The 18,688-nt window shown below is 43.8% G+C and overlaps 1 protein-coding gene across 3 annotated transcripts in view; it reads right to left on the bottom strand.

The window, feature by feature from the left end:
• Positions 1-13,621, bottom strand: part of RNF19A (ring finger protein 19A, RBR E3 ubiquitin protein ligase) — a 53,869-nt gene extending 40,248 nt beyond the window's left edge. For all 3 annotated transcript variants that reach the window (XM_072151488.1, XM_072151486.1, XM_072151485.1), the window contains exon 1: positions 13,391-13,621. The gene's annotated coding sequence lies outside the window, so the exon portion shown is untranslated. The remainder of the gene's footprint in view (positions 1-13,390) is intronic.
• Positions 13,622-18,688: the final 5,067 nt, after the last annotated feature.

The following is an 18,688-nucleotide window of genomic DNA, read 5'->3' as shown; positions in this document are numbered from 1 at the left end:
TTGCCACCAACAGTTTTTAAAGGAAAAACATCAGCTGGAATGTCATTTTTAGCTGGTGACTGCTTCCGATAGCCCATGCTGTGCCGATTTTACAAACACTTTTTTCAGTTTTCTGAATACTGCCACTACTTTATAAAACTTTATTTCACATTACCCATCTCCCTGAAAAAAACAACGGGTGGAGAGTCCCAGGGGGAAGGGATGAGGGTAACCCCACCCCATATGTAGCAGCATGGGTGCCCGCATCCAGCTCCCTCCCCACTTCCAGTCATGTGCTTTGAGCAAGCAGGGAGGGAGGGGGATGGTGTGCAAAAGAGGCAGAATGCACGAGGAGACTGACCACCTGCTGCAGGTAAGGTGAAATAAAGTTATACGGTAGTGCCAATATTAACAATGCCGACAAAGGCATTTTTAAAGGAAAACTGATATGTTGAAATCGATCATCAGACGGAGATCTGATTGTATATTCATCCTGCTGCCTCTGCCCTAATCTGAAATTTAATAATCCTGCAACTCAACCTATCTTGTTAAAAACTTTATTTTAGTAATATGCTAAATAACTGCAATTAATTTACATAATACTACAATACAATTTTAACAAGTTAGTTTCCAGGGTAATTAAATTACAAATTAAGGCAGAGGCAGGCAGGAGGAACCTACCATCAGGTCGACTTCTGATGGTAGACTCCTCATGGTAGGTTTCTTTTAGATTCAGCATAGGTGACTGGAACCCCTCACCAAAATCCCTTTAAATCCTGGACAATCCCTTTACAATACTACATCACCAGTACATTAGATTAACCACTTCTGTAGCTCACAGAACCATAAGGTTGGGAATCTGAAAGAGGTGATTCTGATCTTTAATATGACACCATCAGCACGTTTCTAGGTACCACAGAGCAGAAGATTTGAAACTTGACTAGATCGGAAAATATGGTGAGAAGAGAGTCATATTTGCTCTACTTTGGGGGAAAATTTTTTTTTATAGGTAAAAAAAAAAAAAAAAAAAAAAAAGAATTGTAGAAATGACATTTCATGCCCAAGCTGAGGGGGCTGGTATTTTAGTGGGTAAGATTGGCAACTACAGAAGGGAACCAGCAGCTCTTCATCTCTTACTGCTCATATGACAACTCTATCAGATTGCTCTGTGGTTTCCGGGAGAAAACTCATAGGACACGTGACACTTGTGCACTGTACCAGGGATCTCGCGTACAGGCAAGACAATTAGTCATCCCAAATCGGATTTTGTTAAAAAAAAAAAAATAATAGACAACAGCACAAAGCTGTAGCTATTCCTCAAGGAAAATCTTCAGGCAGGTCATGCTGCGGATTCTCCTCTACCATAAAGAGAGATCTGCTGCACATTGTACAAATTTTAAAAACTAAAAAGGTCTGAAGCTCCCTGCAGATATATAAAACCTGATCTGACAGCACGGGATCACCATGGGGTTATTTACAAATGAGATGATGGATATTTAGGCCGCCACATCATAACACAAGACAATCAAATGAAAACGCAACGCACAATTCTGTTCAGGTTTCACCAGAACAATGACTGTTGTTCTTGTTCAACAAAAAATGCTAAAATAAGACATCCCCCGAGAATAAGACCTAGTGCCTCTTTAGGAGAAAAAAATTAATATAAGACACCGTCTTATTTTCGGGGAAAACACGGGTATATCCAGGTTATACCTGCATTGAATAGAATTGGGGAAACTGCCGTCAGTTTGGGCCCGTTCAAATGACCATATTGGGGTTGTAAAGGGTTCCTGGAAAGTTTTAATTACGGGAAGGGGGGGTTTGGGTTAACAGCCAACGCTTAACTGTTTCCCAAACTCCCATAGACTGGATAGTCTTAAAGCTGAGTGTGCCACCAAAATAAGAAATCCTGGAAAATCAAACGATTTATTAATTTACATAACACCTATAAATAGGGGTCTTCTAGGACATCTACCACCAGGATGAAGGATTGTAAACCAAACACACTGACATGTGCCCTCTCTGGCAGGATCCGGTCTTCTCAGTTAATTTTCCCCTCCCTTTTAAAATTATGCTGCATAGGTGTTAATGGAGACTGGGGCCCCTTCTTAAAGCAGTTTTTTCCTTAAAAACAATGGCATAGGAAACAAATATCCTGCCAGAGGGGGCACACACACCAGTATGTTAGTGGGCTTGGTTTACAATTCTTTATCCTGGTGGTACATGTCCTTTAAGATTGGATACTTTAACTGTAGGATAGATGCAAGAATTTTTTTTTCCCACCCTCAAGACTGTTTACACCCATTCACGAGCCTCAGAAAACTCTTTGGCACAAGGTTTTTGTGCAAAAGGAAAACAGACAATGATTTTTTTAAATAGAATTTTCTATTTACTTGCCCATAATTGAACAGCGAGCTGTGGTTTGCAGTTTGGGGGATGTTTTAGCTGAACAGTTTTAGAACTAGGGTAGGAAGCTATAATTTAGTGTGAAGAGAAAAAAAAGAATAACTACTTAAAGGGGTTTTACCAATTTATGAAGCTATTTGTGGATAGGAGTATGGATGATAAAACCCCTTAAAGCGATCCCGTCACCAGGAGTGTCACTTCTAGCTGGTGACAGCTTCCAATAGTCAATGCTGCGCTTTGTCAGCATTCTAATAATTATACAGATTACCGGTACATAGCGCTGCACAGAGCCAAATCAGTCCCTGTCCCCAATGGGGCTCACAATCTAATCAACCTACCAGTATGATTTTGGAGTGTGGGAGGAAACCAGAGGAAACCCACGCAAACACGAAGAGAACATACAAACTCTTTGCAGATGTTGACCTGCATCATTTCAGTACTTTATAAAAGTTTATTTTACATTACCTGGCTCCGTGCCAGAAGATTTACACTTCCTTAGAAGAGCTCGTCCACATCTGATAGGTAGAAGTGCGACACTTCCAAAACCATTTTTTTTTTTTTATAGACCCCAGCATTCGATAACTTCACTCCTTACAAACTACAGTGCTGTATACTTTAAAGTGGCTGAGACACAATGTTCCCTATAAAATAGCTAACCAGTGGGTGCCCATTGCTACGCCTGATGACCCAATATTGTTCCGCCCTGCTAAAGCCAGGCCGAACCGAGTCCCGCTACCCTCTAAGTGTATTGAAATAAGTCAATGGAGGTAAAGAGGGCTGTGACAATTTGGCTGGGCCCTCTATGCACATGCCATTTGCTATATGGTGATATAACAGGTCCTGCTCACTTTTTCTCATTGCCATAACATCTCCTATTATCTGGACGCCACAGAGATATATCCAATGTCAAAATCTGCCCATCAACAGGGACCGGAGGTAGGTCAGTGTGCCAACACACACACAAATGGTCTTTAATTCCATGGATTTAATCACGTAATCCGTCCGTCTCCTGTAATCCTTGGTAACAGTAACAGTCTGACATTCTTCATTGTCATTTCCCTGATAATAAGGAGCGCCGGTCCTTGAAAACATTTTTTTTCGTCTCCCACACTCTTATTCCACAGAGAAAAGGCGGCTAAATAACACGACTGTAACCAGGGCTGAAATGTTGGTTTTGTGCCTTGTCAACCCCTGCTGATCTTTAAAGTTTAATTCCCACATAGCAACAAGTTCAGTATCCGTGCCGGAGGTATACGACACATTTATCAGCCGGGGGAGTAATAGATTTCATATTACAGAAATGTGCCCTCAGTTAAAGGGCTACTTAAAGGGAACCTGTCAGCTAAATGTACCCAATAGACCCCACTCTGTATGTTGTGAAGCAGATCAAGTCTCTTTCATGGGCAAGTGTTGTGGCATTATCCTGGAAAACAACATGGAAATGAGCAGTAAATAATCGGCTATATGAAGTCAGGGAGGAGGAGAGTTTAACACGGAAGTCAAGCTCTCCCCACCTCAAAATACCTGCTCTACTGTGACTGGCATCAAGAACTAGACTTCAAGACATATGATCAGTGATGTCCCTGTTTTCAGAGCCATCAATTACAGCAAAGGAGCACTGTTAGGTGGGGAGAGCTTGACTTCAGTGTAAAACTCTCTGTCTCCTTGACTTTATACAATTAATTTACATCTCACTTCAAAAGTTGATTTTCTATATCACAACAGCACATAGGCCAATAGTAAAACATGAACTGGAAGGTGTTAACCTGCTGGACAGAATACTGCTAGTGGGTTTCTAGGTCAATTTCTACTGACAGGTTCCCTTCAACTTATTTTTAAATTACACAACATATAGTATAACATTGGTTGGAGGTTTGAGCCCCGACACCAACATTGGGATCAAGGCCAGATATAATGCCACCTGCAAATATGTAATATTAATCTTTGAACCAACAGTCTCAAACAAATCAATAGGGCAGGGCTTGTACATGAGATTATGATCACTTGGGACCCCCTTCATTTGAGTGATCATTGGTGAATAATTATAATAATTCTTTATATAGCGCACACAGATTATGCAGCGCTGCACAGAGCTTTCTAGATCAGTCCCTGTGGCCAATGGGGCTCACAATCTAATCAACCTACCAGTATGTTTTTGGAGTGTGGGAGGAAACTGAAGGAAACCCACGCAAACACGGAGAGAACATACAAACTCTATGCAGACGTCCCTGGAAGGGACTAGAATCCAGGACCCCAGCGCTGCAAGGCTGCAGTGCTAACCACTGAGCCACCATGCTGCCCCAGTGATGACATCGTTAGACGCCCAGTAATCAGTAACATTTCCAAAACTTTGAATATTAGTTTTTGGGGAAACTTTTTTTTTTCCTTTAGTGTCCCAAAGCCACTAGGTGGGAAGTAGCATACAGGTGTGTAGAGAAGTACAAATGGCATTTACAATGTTATACAGCTATTACTGAGAAATTCAGGGCAGAATTATTACTTTACTTACAAGAAATGTAAAGCTCAGAATCTGAAGAAGAACAAAAATGATGGAGTCGGGAATAGTTTGTACAGGCAGTCCCCGGGTTACGTACAAGATAGGGTCCGGAGGTTTGTTCTTAAGTTGAATTTGTATGCAAGTCAGAACTGTATATTTTATAATTGTAGATTCAAACTAAAAAAATGTTGGCCCCAGTGACAATTGGAGTTTGAACATTTTTTGCTGTAATGGGACCAAGGATTATCAATAAAGCTTCATTACAGACACCTTACAGCTGATCATTGCAGCCTGGGACTATAGTAAAGCATTCAGAGAGCTTCATCAGAGGTCAGAGGGGTCTGTCTGTAACTATGGGTTGTCTGTAAGTGGGGTGTCCTTAGGTAGGGTACTTCGGTTGGGTTTGTATCTGGCCATGAAAGAATTTTGTAACAAGGGATAAGAAAGATATCGTCCTATCGACTATACACCGACCTTGGTAGCGCAGTGTCTCTTCCCTGTACATGTAGGGACATAGGTCTAGACTTTTCCCTCTTAGCCTTGGAATTTTCCTATCCAGAGATATAATATCATAATATTGGAGTCTATCCTTTTTAGACAAAGGGCTCTGTTAAAAATGGGTGTAAGGATATTACGCCATGAACTACAGATCACATGACAACCAACCGGGATATTCAATGTCCTCAGTCTATGGAAGACGCTCTGTACTACGTGACATCGGTATAAAAGCCTCTCATACCTCCAAGCTTTGCTGTGCTTGGGGTCAGTCCTGTGCCAAAGAAGGTATCACGATGTACTGGAACTACTGAGCCTTGTACTTAATAGGCTTTGGGAAATCTGCACTGCAAGAGTCCTGAAGAGTACAACTACTTATTCATCTCTAAGAAGATCAAAAAATCTATAAATTCTTCATGCTGGAGAATGGAGACGGCGGATAAAAGTTCACCGCATCCACCGATGGAAATTCGCCTGGTTCCCTAGCACCTGCCCGGGCTGTTTTGGAAGGATTCCCTGCATCGGTTAAATACACATATTATGTATTCCATGACATCAGCAGGAATTTGGCAACACAGACGAGCGTTCACTTCTGCAGAGTTGGACGGGAAAAAAAAAATAAATGCTCGGCTTTGTTGTCCCCCTCCCTCCTCCGTGGTGGAAGAGCAGACAGCAACGTATGAGGCATGAACTTTCATTACAGACAGGAGCTTATCAGAAAGGTAACAGTCCACCCCCTGAGGAAAATATTTACAAAAAATAAAATACAGGACTCATTTCTTAAAGGGGTCAGAATATTTATGGTCTACCTGTAGCCGGGGTGGCCAGACTGAACAGACCTTCAGAGGTGAGGCCTACAGCTATCAAGACTTCAAAATAGAACAGCACAGGGTAAGATGAATACCCCAATAGGGTAACCCATTCTATAATTAGTCTGTTAAAGGTTCCCTTCTCCGCTGGGCTGGCAGGTCACGTGACCTTCTGGCAGTAGGACTCTGGACTTCCTGTGTCATGTGTCCTGCTGCCTTTCAGCCAATGGAGAAGTCTGTGCAGTGTAAGTCATAACCACTCCTATATCAGGGGTTGGAGGGGTGTGTGGCTCCATCCAGGAAAAGACTGAGCTGCAGACTCAGAGGGTAATAGGGCCTGCTCCAAAATGTATGATTTGTAAAGTGCTAAGGAATTTGATGGCGCTATATAAAGATTATTATTCAAATTTGGGAATCGTCTAGTAAGCTCATCCATGCGTACGATCTGACAGAAATAGATGGGAAGGTACTGAAACAACATCTAGTACTGGACCTTAGACTACGTTCATGTACACGAGGCCTCACCATTCCTCAGCTCGGGAATATTAGTAGGGTTAAAGGATGTAAATCACAGCCAAATAAAACGCGTTGAGTCGTAAACTTCCGCTGGTTCCTCCACCTTGACTTCAAAAATCTAATTCACACGAGCAGTGAAAGAAATTTTTTTGTAGGGTGGCAGCAGGAAACCCTAAACACACAGGACATGTGTGTTTTCAAGGGTTAAATTGGTTGGCCACTTTACCTCATGTTTTTGTAATGTGTGTGTGTCTGCGTGTGTAAGGGGGGGGGGGCAGGATATTAGGTAATTAACCAATGTACATCTATTAATAGTTCTGCTCCGCTTTCTTAACATGAGGTAAAGTGGCCAACCCCTTTAAACCCAGCAGTAAGAAGCAAGTGCATAAAGGAAATCAACCACATGCAAAACATAAAAAACCTTTAAATACTCACCTCCACTCCTATTGAACTTGATCCTCGCGCTATCCGCTGCTATGGGAGATGGATGTTGGGGGGGGGGTGCATAATTGGCAGCCCGGAGCAACGGACATCTTGTTCCCACACTCTGGGCTGCTAATTATAAGTTTCTTTTCAAAGTGATCCCGGTGTGTTGAGCTTAGCGACAGAGGAACGGGAGCGAGTATTTGTAGGGGTTTTTTTTTTTGCCTGTGTTGTACGTGAATTAATTCCTTTAAAATCTATAGATTTATTTGCTGTTTATCGACATTTACAGACGTTATCATACAGTGTGCCGTTTATCAGGCTTGCGCATCTTTCCTTCCTGCAACTCACAATGGCAGATACATAGACGGGTCAGGGTTCAACTAGAATAGTAATGTACAGGAAAATATTAAGAGGCGACTGCGTTTTATTTCGTAACTAAACCAATTTATGAAACGTCCTTTATGAAACAGCCCCTTCCATCCCCTGTGCCTCCATTAGCAGAGGAGGAAAGTCTTACATCGCTGCCAGCTGAACAATCTAATATAGAAACTACTAAAGCGAGATCCTGGATAACGTTACCATAGCAATAACATCAAAGTGGGAGGGGGGGTATGGAAGTACTACACAAAACTCAGTATATCATGCTCGGAAAATGAAAGTAAAAGCAGCGTGTTACAGAGCAGTGTCATGTCAGGGCGATACCAGGTCTCGCTGCTAGCTGGAGAGTCGTGACCAGCGTGAGCCTGCCTGCTAGACCCCGCCGAGAAGGATTTAGCATCTTCACCTCAAGCCAATGAGATTAATGCAATGACGGGTAGATGATTTCCCCGCACGTCAGCATGCACCAAGCTTCCACCCACGTATAGAATGTATGTGGGGGGGCATATATGGCCACAAATTTGCGGGCGGATATACATCCTGCATAGGCAGCTATGGCTCCCGGGCTGGTTACGGTGAGCACGTGTACCGTGGCCATAAAAAGGATAAAGCGCGCTCTATCTGTGGACGTAAGAACGGCCGCGTGGCTCCGTTTTTGTTAGTATGAATGCAGCTTTAGGGTTGTCAGGGAATGCACTTCACCTATACAAACAAGGAGGGGTCAACACAGGCGACCACTAAACCTGCGCGACCCATCCAAAACGGGAATAAGAATAAATATATATAATTTATTATATATATTATATAGGTGTCGGCTTAGCAATGTGAAGACCAACACATGCCCACTAGGCACAAACCAGGCATTCATGTGTAAGGGGGTAAGTATAAGAGATAGCTGAGTACTTAGTATACAGCAATGGTTATATACCGTAATACGATGAAGTCCGAAATGTATGACATGCAAGCACCGAAGCCATAGAAAAGAGGCTACAAGATTTTTTTATTTATTTGCAGCTTTCTTTACACTTAAAGTGGACTTCTACAAATATGTAAAACCATATGGGGACTGGTCCATGGCAAGAATAAAAGAACACATACTAACAACGCATAAGCCCAGAGGAGTCACAACACCCACATCATACAATGCGTGGTCTCCCTGGACAAGGTGACTGCCCTGGAAGTGAAGTCTCCAGGAAAAAGGAAATAATTCTCCATGTCCTAGGAGGCTGCTCATTGGATGAAGGAGGACCCAAGACTCACCTGAACATGTGGCGGGGCACAGGGCCTGAAAACAGAAGCACTGGAGCAACACAAAAATATGCTCTCTTTTTTATTTTTTTTCTTCCCCCAGTCCCCTGGCGGTTTTCCATATTCATGTCAGCATTCTGAATCATCCCAGTGGTTTAGTTTAATTCACGTTACCTGGCTCCCTGTCAGCAGCGTGTGGTGAGTCCCTGGGTGGAGGGGAGCAGCTGCAGCCTGTCTGTTTCCTCTCCTCCACACTTATGCAGCTCCCTCCCCACTTCTTATCATGTGCATTGAGCATACAGGGGGAGGGGGATAGTGTGGGCAAGAGGAAGGATGAGGAGACACAGGCAAAAACCGGCTGCAGCTGCCCAGGAAGCCAGAGAATATTAACCAAAACTTTAATAAACTACTAAAACAATACAACAATGCAAACAAAGTCATTTTTAAAATTAGCATAGCAGAGGCTATTGGAACCTCTCACCAGCTAATAATGTCATTCCGGGTGACAGGTTCCCTTTAGATCACCCACAGGTCCCTATGGACCGGTAGTTTGGTGTCCCAATTCGCCAGGTATGAGTTTTCTCCTTGGCCTTATCCCGAAGATCTAGGCAACTACATGTTGCGGCGAGTGAAGTGCCGTAGCTATGGCGCATGCACAATTAAGCTGGGGTAATAAGTCGGCTTCATCAACACGGGAGGAGGCGCCAGGATCTTGAGATGAGAGTCCAATGTGCTTCACCTAACTCACAACCAGGCAAGGACAGTTCTCATACAGGTCAATTTGGGACCATAAACCACAAGTCATTTTAAAGGAGCTTTCCAAACTTTAATATGATTTCTACTGCGTACAGAGTATCAGTATCTGATAAGTGGAGGACCAACCCCCTCACCAATCAGCTATTCTGGCAGCTTCTGAATGGCGATGGCTCTGTAGTGTATACCAGCTGTGTTGGGATACAACATACTACAACCCTTCTCCAAACTAGGTGAACAGGAGATAAGTTACAGGACCCCAACATAACTGCAATACATAAGACGGAGTCATCTGCTTCCTCCCACTGCCCAGAGGCAACCAAAGCAGCTGTTGAGTGCGGGGGTCCGGGTGTCAGATATTCTCTGATGGCCTATCCCAGGTTTCCCAGGGGTCGGAAAAACCCATTTAACTCACTGCAGCTGTTATCCCAGTCCTAGGATGTTCTTAGTGATGTAAAGTGCTGAGCTAGGGATCAGCGGGTCGACACTGGACCTGTAGAGGCACGCAGGAGCCTATCCATCCCATCGCCTAACACTATCCTCACCATCTGCCCCATGTGCACTAAACATCTCATTCCAGTGTATTTAATACAAAGGTGGATGGAGCTTTCAAGGAAAGAGATTCTCACAGTGTGAATAAACAATACATGTGATATGGTGCTGAGCTCTGAGCGCACACACAGGCTCCTTCCTGAGCCTCTTACAATGAATGATGTGAACGTCTGGAAGATGATGTGACCTACCTAAAAAGCCACACAATAAGGTGCCCACAATGACCTGACAGGAAGCTCCAGTACAATAATTGTATCTGCAGCGTCACAATCCATAGCGGGACGGTATAAGGTCACAGGATCCGCAGCCGTTCCAGGTCACCAGATACAGTAAAGAAAAAAAAAGGGTGTGAGTTGTTCACAAACTATATTCTATTACCCTATTAGGGAATTCTGGGTTAAAGGGGTGGTCTTGTGCCCTGCAGATGTCTATGAGCAATCCCCCTTCATCTCCAGGGGGCATGAAAAGAGATGGCCTCTAAATAGTGTATCATATGGCCAGTCACTTATCTGATTAGCTACCAGATAATACGAGGTGTCACCAGTGGTGGCTCTGCTGGATGCCATTTGCAAGCAATAATAGAAGCAGGACCCAGAAATCTATCAACCCCAAAAACCAAAATCTGAAAGGGGTTAAACTATGTTCACATCTCGTTTAAGCCATCCGATATTTCAAGTGGATTCCCCAACATATCCTTTACAACAGAGGGCTAGAACTGGCAGTGCTGCATTAGTCAGGGATTCCCGTTGTTGCGCCTACTAATTAACTATCCTATGGAGAGGGCATAAGTAGTAAAGCTACCTGGAAAACCCCTTTAAAGCTGCCCCAACAACATAATACGGGGAGAAAACCTCCAATGAGTGGAATTCAGTCTAGCTAGAACAAGTGATCATGGCCGGTCCTTCTTTATGATCACTTAAAGAAGAGCTGGTGTTTCGCAGGGACTCCTTGCATCATAGATCACCATAACACACCACATCATGTCCTCTGTACTGTGCTCAGTCTGTGGCTCGCAGACAGGCAAACTCTTAACAAAGCGGAGTATGTTTTTGCAGTTAGGAATTATGACAATAAATCTACTGAAGGTTCTATTTAACACCCCCCCCCCCCCCCAAAAAAAAGTCAATTTATGTGAATGCAGACGGACCTTCGCTATAGCTCTGTACAAAACAATTGTGTAAACAGAAATAAATGACTTTTCCACAGAACGATCAGACCCCCAGCTGTCACCATGAATGGGTAACACTTGTCTACATAAAATGCAATGACACTAGCTGCTACGTACAATCCCACCTGGAGTATTGTACACAAGGCACTGCCCCCCACCTGTCTAATAGATAAAATAATATTCAGCCGCTCTTGTATATGCATCTGTTTCTGTCTCTCCAATCTTAGCAATAAGTGTTATGGCTGACTTGTAGCTCCCATGGGGGCGTCATTCAGCTTTCCCAAAATCCTGAATGGCAAGAACAGCCAGTTATCTAGTGTTCTACAATGAAGTGTGTAACTGTTGGGTTTAGATGAGGCATGGCCAAGCCATGCCAAAGAGCTACAGGTTATAGATAATACTATTAGGGTGATGTGATACATAGAAACAAAACAAAGCTGTGTATAGCCACAAGTACAGGACAACATTGATTAAATAACAAAGCAGCCGCTCTGGAAACTATTGTATATACTATGTATCCACAGCCCGGCAGCTATTCTATACACGTCATATACTGCGCCCACCGCCTGGCACCTATGTTATATACAGCGATCAATGTCCAGCAGCTATTATGTACTGTATATACCATGTCCCCACCAGCTGTGGCAGAGCACAGGTCTGCCATGTACTTTACAGCCAGGAACAGACACATTTCGGGATCACAAAGTGCCATCTGTGGCAGCTGCATGTGTTCAGCAGGGAAACGAGACACCAATAAAGGGCAGTCATAGATCTGTACAAGTGAATATAAGAACAACTGCTTGTGTAGGAAGGTTATAGGAAATACTTATAGGTAAAATATACATCAGGATGTATTTGCTGTACGATCCATCACACGACAAAGACTCCAGAGAATATGCAGAACAAAAATTTTCTACCATCAAATGTGCCAATGCCACCAATGCAGAAGTGAAGTGAAAGGGGTTGGGTATTCAGCTGAAAAGTTATCTATCCACAAGCATCCTCCCCTACCGGAGCCGACATCTGCTAAATTATGATAGGCAGGACCCAAACGGTCAGAAGCCCACTGTCTAGTGTAATGGAGATAACCCCTAACCTCTACAGTCATCTCCTCCAGTTTCGTTGCCAAGCAGGCTCCAGCGAAAAAGCACTGGAACAACTTCCTGGGCACCCAGACTTCAGTACAAGATACAAGCACAGCTCAGTAGTCTCCCAGGCACCAACCAAAAGCATTGGCAAAGCCTCCTGGGCACCCAGGCTCCAGCACAAAGCATTGGCATAACTTCCTGGGCACCCAGTCACCAGTACAAAACACTGCTACAGCACCGTGGTCTCCTGTGCTCCAGCATAAAGCAGTGGCAACACTTCCTGGGCACCCAGGCTGCAGCTGAAAGTATTGGCAAAGCTTCATGGGCACCTAGTCACCAGCATATAGCACTGGCACAACTTCCTGGGCACCCAGTCTCTAGTACAAAGCATTGCCAAAGCTTCCTGGGCACCCATGCTCCAGCATAAGGCACTGACACAACTTCCTGGGCACCCAATCTCCAGTACAAGACAGTGGTACTGCTCTGTGGTCTTCCAGGCTCCAGCATAAGGCACAACTTCCTGGGCACCCATACTCCAGCACAAGGCACTGGCACGGCCCTGTGGTCACCCAAGCCCCAACACAAGGCACTGGTACAGCTTCATGGGTACTCAAGATAAAGCAGAAAGCACTGGCACAGCTTCATGGGCACCCCTGATCCAGTACAAATCACTGGCACAGCTTCTGGGGATCCCAGGCTCCAGCATAAGGCACTGTCACAGCTTACAGGACACCCAGGATAAAGCAGAAAGCACTGACACAGCTTCATGGGCACCCATGTCCCAGTACAACGTTTCCCAGCACTGGTACAGCTCCCGGGCATCCACTATGTACAGTCTCATGGGCATCACATATAACATTGAGCCTAGAAGTCCCTGGCACATATCCTCAGGGCTCAGCCCAGGGGCACAGTTTGGGCATCCAGTCCCGGAGCATGGCCACCCCCAGGCAGTGTCCCATCACTGTGCCAGTCTCTCTGGGCACCAGAGCCCCACATTACACAGCAGCTCCCAGTCCATGATCTCACCCCTTGGCAGCAGCCGCCACCCTGCACTAGTGTCTGCACCATGTCCTACCTGAGTAGTGCTCGGGGCGGGCAGGACACACACACCACAGGCCCGGCTTTCCTTGTCAAATAATCACCCGACTTTAGTGCCGGACCCTCCGGCCGCCGTCTGAGCCATTAGTGAAGCGGAAGTGAGGGAACCGGAGAGAAGACGGAGGGGAGGGGGGAGCGAGGCGCAGGGAGGGACGCGCGCTCCCGACGGCTCCAACAGACACCCGTGTACGCGCAAACCGCACAGCGAGACGCGGTGACGTCATGCGCGCACTCCCTGCTGCCGCCGGACCCTCTGCTGCGGAACAACGGGCGCGCGCGCGACGCGTGACGTCACCGCTGTGTATATCCTGTGGGCGACGTGCAGCTAGTGAGAGACACAGGAGAGAGAGTACACACAGGGCGGTCACTGCTCAGGAACAATGGGCCTCCCCTGTCAAAATTCCTCACTGACAGAAGGAACTTATCACTTGGTCCATAACAACCAATCACAGCGGAGCTTTTTTTTTTAAATTGCTCTTTGGGGACAAAAACAAATAGTAAGCTCCGCTGTGATTGGTTCCTAGGAAAAACAAGGAGAATTTGTATTAAGAAACTTTATATAAACAAGACCACCAAGATTACATTCAATGGGTCAAGAAATATTAACAGGGAAAACCTCACAGCAATTTACCTACCACAACTGCCTGCTATGTTACATGGGGTCGTGGGTGCACTGTGTTATGGTGTTTTGGAATATGCAAATGAGGCTTAAAGGGATTGTCCAGAGGTTTTCAAAAACAGCGCCACACCAGAGCATGGGAAGCATGTGGTACTGCAACTAAGCTCCATTCAATTCTATACAGCGGGGCTGCAATACCTGCACACCCCATGGTCAGGGGTGGCGCTGTGTTCAGAGGAAAGTTGCCATCGTTTCACCTTAGGAGAACCCCTTTAAGTGCTTTGTGATCATTAGGAGCCTTAGAAATAGATCAGCAATTTCCCAGATTTTCACGAAAAAAATGTAAGATTCAATTATTTTAGAGGCATATTTATAATTATAGGGTTTTAAAAGTTCTATTTAGAGGATATTTATTTATAGAAACTGTCCACCAAGTACCATATTTTTACATTGAACCCCTATTCAAAACAGCCCTGGTTATGGTTGTTAACCGTTTAGGAATCGAACATGAAATAAAACAAAAGGTTCTATACGGAATTTTCAAATTTGGATCATAAAATGTTTATTTAGCCCTAAAATTTTAATACTCATGCAAGAAAAAATGAGAAAACACACCTCAGATTTTGTTGTGCAGTTACTTTTGAGTCAAGACCCCACGTGTGGCTCTGAACCACTTTATGGGCCCATAACAGAGCGCAGAAGGGAAGGAGCGACATAACTCTAATGGAGGGCAAGTTTTGCTGTAACAAATTTCCGGCGCTGTGTAGCATTTGCTGAGCCTATAACATAGAAGAACAAGAGAAACCACTAAAAAGTGACTCCATTTGAAAACTAAACCCCCTCAAAGAGTATAGTAACAATATTGCTGATATGGCTTTAACCCATTGATTACGGTACATTTTATTAACTTTCTTGGTCAGAATGGGAAAAAAAAGTATTCTGAAACTGATTTTTCACTTTTATTTTTTGTTTTATACTCCATATAGCGTAGATATTGGGGCTCCTTTACTAAGGCCCCTTTCACACTTGAGTTTTTGAAGCGCGTGTTCTGCGCATGCTTTTCAAAAATGCATCGCACTCTGAGACACAGGCAAGTGCAATGCGTTTTTCACACATCAATTGTCATAGAAAAGATAGAGCTCAGCCCTGAGTCCTTTTTAAGCGCGTTATCTGCGCCTGAAAAACTCATTGAAATGGCATTGAAAACGTGCGTGAAAAACTGACACACTGAACACTGATTGAACTGTGATGAAAAATGTCAGTTTTCACTGACCAAACCCTGATCGCACCCTGATTCTCACGTGATCTGCAACACAAGTTTTCACGTATTTAAAAAAATGCACGTGTTTGCGTGAAAAAGAATGCAAGTCTGAAAAAACCCATTGATTACAATGGGTCAGAGTGCAATGCAAGTTCTGCGCGTCAAAAGCACACGCAGAACATGCGCATGAAAAAAGCAGGTGTGAAAAGGGCCTTACAGTTTGAATATTTTTGTTGATAGAGCTGTATTGGGGCTCATATTTTTGTGGAATGAGTTGTTCTTTTTATTGGAATCAGTGTGGTATAAATGTGACATTTTGATCCCTTTTTATAGCCTTTTTTGCTTGGTTGGATGTGCAAACGGCGTTCCCTGTCCGGGTTTAGTAATGATTTTATTGTACGGGTTGTTACGGAGGCGGCAATATATTATATGTACTGTTTCTGTTTTTCACTTTTTTAAATGAATGTGTGCATTTAGGGGACTTTTATCACTTTTTATTTTATTTTTTTATTTGCAGATATTTTTGTACGTATGGTCGTCTATTGGAGTAATCAACCATAGAGATAATCGGTGAGGGTGTTGATCGTACTGACTGTCGAGCCCTCTAATGATTAAGAAAACGGGACCAGCAATCCAAAGAACGGGAGACCCGTTCTCACAAATTGATTCAGTGACAGAACAAAGCTGCTCCACTGAACATTATGGACTTTATGGAGAGTGTCAGAAATTATGGAAAGTGTCAGAAATTGACACTCACAAGACTTGGCTATATCCTGCACTCACAACACTGGGCTCAGTTTCCAATACTGTCATACTATTGAATGGAGCGGCAGGACAAATGCTTTACCTGTCACTCCATCAATTAGTAACTACTGGACCCCTGCTCTCCAGATCACTGAGAGTCCGTTCTCATCGTTGTTTGGGGTTCCAGAAGTCGGAATCTCACCGATTAATTTCGTTATCTTTAGAATAAACTCTGAAAATCCTTTTAAAGGGAGTCTACTAGATCCTAAATGATCCCATAAGCAAAACCAATCCTTTTAAATTTAGCTCTCCGTCATAAAGGGCAGGCAATTCTGCCCATGATAGCACTAAACAACATTTCTTACTTCCTGTCATATTTTAGTAAAGCAGCCACTACTAGGGAGAGCAGAGGACATACAGCTTTTCAGAGCTCCATCTAGTGGTGGCTGCAGGCGGCAGAGTTGTATCATTTAAAGCAAGTCTACCAGTACTACTACATCATACCCCCTGACCATCCCAAATCAAGGACAATCACAGATTTCAGGCTGTGTCCCACTGTCCTGGGCGGTAGGTGGTATCGCTGTCAATTCGCTGTCAACCCTGCTTTTTTTTTTCCTTCCCCCCCCCCCTCTCCACCACTTTACTCCAGGTTCTATGGACTGTATTCTTGACCTTTGTTCTGGTTCCTGTTTTTTTTTGCCCTCAGTGGAAGTTCATGCCTCCACAGCATTCAGTACTCACCTAGCAACTCTCCTTGCAGTGGGACAGAGGATCTGATGACAGATTTGTTCTTGGACTGCCAAGCTCCTGTCCCGCAGCTCATTTCAGTGAGTGGATATGATGACCTCTGTGGTTTTTCTCGCAACTTCAGTGATTCTGGATCCCCCTATTATTTGTATGGATGATTCTTTAAATGGAATAAGTCATCCGTTTTGACTATAATAAACTTTAGACAGTGTTGGGTAAGGGCCCTGAAGCGCTGTGTAACTATAACTTTGTGTATGTTGTTGTTAGTAGCAGCAGAACTGTGAAAAGTAAACTTTTAATCCAGGTTTGCAGCTCCGGAAAATACTCTGGGCTGGACTTTCAGCCTGAAAAGCTTTCTGCTCTTTCAAATGAACTGTCCCACATCCCCTCTCCTCTGCTATGAGTGACCTCTGTAAGTATCCAACCAAGTTCCTCATACAGTTCCGACTCAGCAGAGGAGAGGGGCTGTAGAACAGTACAAAAAGATCTCTACAGACTGATAGACTCATCAACACCCACCCAAAGCATTTACTAGGGTCACAGAGCTGGATTATGCCGTAATTTATTTTTTTCACAGTCATGTCACTACTAAAAACACACAAAGGTATGATTACTCAGATCTCCAGAGACAATTCCAGACATAGGTTACAGTGTTGTCTGGTAAAAACTGCTGACAGATTCTCTTTAACTAAAATCTGATTGAACATAAACTTTATTCACTTGAACCCAGGATTCTCTTTTTCATCGTTTAAACACATAAGTAGATGGGAGTCCTCATTTTAACCTCTGCTTTAATTTTTGCCTTCTGTTGTTTTTTATGATATCCTTCATTTATGTCATTGCAATGGGGTCCTGCCCTCTGAAATTCATATATACAATCCAGAAAGGAGGAGTGGCAATAGTGTAAACATGAAGATAGCAGATTCTGAGGGATCACACATGGACGACACATAAATAATTGATGACTAAAAGCTGGCGGACGCTGCAGAGTAAAACATCTTAGCTGGAGTGCAAAGTAATGCTAACTGGAGACAAATAACAAAGACAAAGATGTAAAGCACATGGCCCGGAGTACTGAGCTCGGCCATATTTTATTTACAGTGTGAGCATGTAGTCTTATTTTCGGGTTAGTGTTGTAGTTACTGGTCCTCTTCCTCTTATTTTTTGTACTTTTGGTCTCTAATGTTTTATGATTACTACAAATACTATCAGACTTAGCTAGTACGCCCTAGCAACATGCAACACAAGTTGGTTACATTACAAATTGGCACGTTTTACCGTCTTAGGTGGTCTTTATGCCTTCCTCTGCTCTTGTATCATAACATTTTTTATTATTACAGTATAGGGCATATCACAAAAGTATGTGTCTGTAAATATATAAGGGAGACTTCTTAGGACAGGGAGATGGGTACTTGGTGCTAGTTGTGGACCCAATTTGAAACTGAATGGATTTCACTTGCGCCAAAGGGTGTTGTCTAATTGGTCCCCATTTCTTCACCCTTTAACAACCTCTTCGAGCAGTCTCTGTCTATTGACCCAAGAAGGTAGAGAGACACTGACGTATGGCACCAGAATGTGGTCCATAGACAATCAAATTCCGGGCAAGCAGAATTTCTGCATAATGATAGTCAGAGCCTGTTTTAGGGAAGGCAAGGTAGCTAAAATAGGCGTGGTTTTCCTTATCTTATCCTGGAAAACGTATTTTCATATTTTCTCAGAATCCCCTAGTGGAGTGTCAATTGCTATAAGCCTCCACAAGCCTACAAGGTGGCCTTAAAACGGTTTCCGGTTGTAGAAAAAAATCAAGGACCTGGCTCGATAAAAAACGAAACATGTACTCACTTTGTGCGGGGACTCACAGTCTTCCTGTACCAGAGCTGTATCGGGTCCTGGGACATGGTGAT

Source organism: Engystomops pustulosus, chromosome 5, assembly GCF_040894005.1.
Source record: "Engystomops pustulosus chromosome 5, aEngPut4.maternal, whole genome shotgun sequence".
In the NCBI taxonomy this organism is placed as follows: Eukaryota; Metazoa; Chordata; class Amphibia; order Anura; family Leptodactylidae; genus Engystomops; species Engystomops pustulosus.
Note: the sequence above shows the minus strand (reverse complement) of the source record. Positions and strands in the feature narration are given on the sequence as shown.